Below are 735 nucleotides of genomic sequence, written 5' to 3'. Positions count from 1 at the left end.
GGCAGGGGGCTGGACTCGATGATCTCCCGAGGTCCCTTCCAGCCCTAATGTCTATGAAATCTATGAAATCTATCAATAATGAATCAAATTTATTGTACTTTTCTTGCAACATGTCTTGAAATAAGTTCATGAGGTGGAATAAATTCAACAGTGATTAAAATTTCTACAACTCACAGTAGACTTTATGCTTATCTTTACATGTTTACTTAGTAAGCTTCAGAACTTTTTGTCATCAAACAGCCTGTCTAACGGCATCTTAATTCTTAAATGCTTCAACTTTAAAGCAAGGTTCTTCAACTTAGTCTCATGCTTTCAAGCCAAGCCTATTGGGTTAAAGTTTTTACAGAAAGAAAACCAATGCTGCATAGGTGAGTGGGAATGGATTCTATAGGGAAAACTAAATGAACGGTTCCAATCTATCATTTTCATGAGCAATGAGTTTCTTTATATGATTGATACGATAAGATCCAATCTTGCAATCTTCATGCTGTCTTCTAAAAGCTAGATATTCCATCAATAGCTATCAGGCTTCACTGGGTTATCCCAACTCCTGCTGGACTGCAAAAGGTGGAAAGTACAGTAGAGTAATACTGTGGTGGGAGAAATTGGCCGTAGCTTCCTAAGATCTCCTCTCAGAAGGTGTGTGAGCTGTAGGTAGCCAAACTGTTAACAAAATGGATACTACTTCTAACAAATATACAATGTTGCACTCGTGTAATAAGATTACTGGCCTTT

The sequence above is a fragment of the Crocodylus porosus genome, unplaced genomic scaffold (assembly GCF_001723895.1).
Source record: "Crocodylus porosus isolate Cpor-Errol unplaced genomic scaffold, CroPor_comp1, whole genome shotgun sequence".
Lineage (NCBI taxonomy): Eukaryota > Metazoa > Chordata > Crocodylia > Crocodylidae > Crocodylus > Crocodylus porosus.
The sequence above is the reverse complement of the archived record's forward strand: the minus strand, read 5'-3'. Positions refer to the sequence as shown.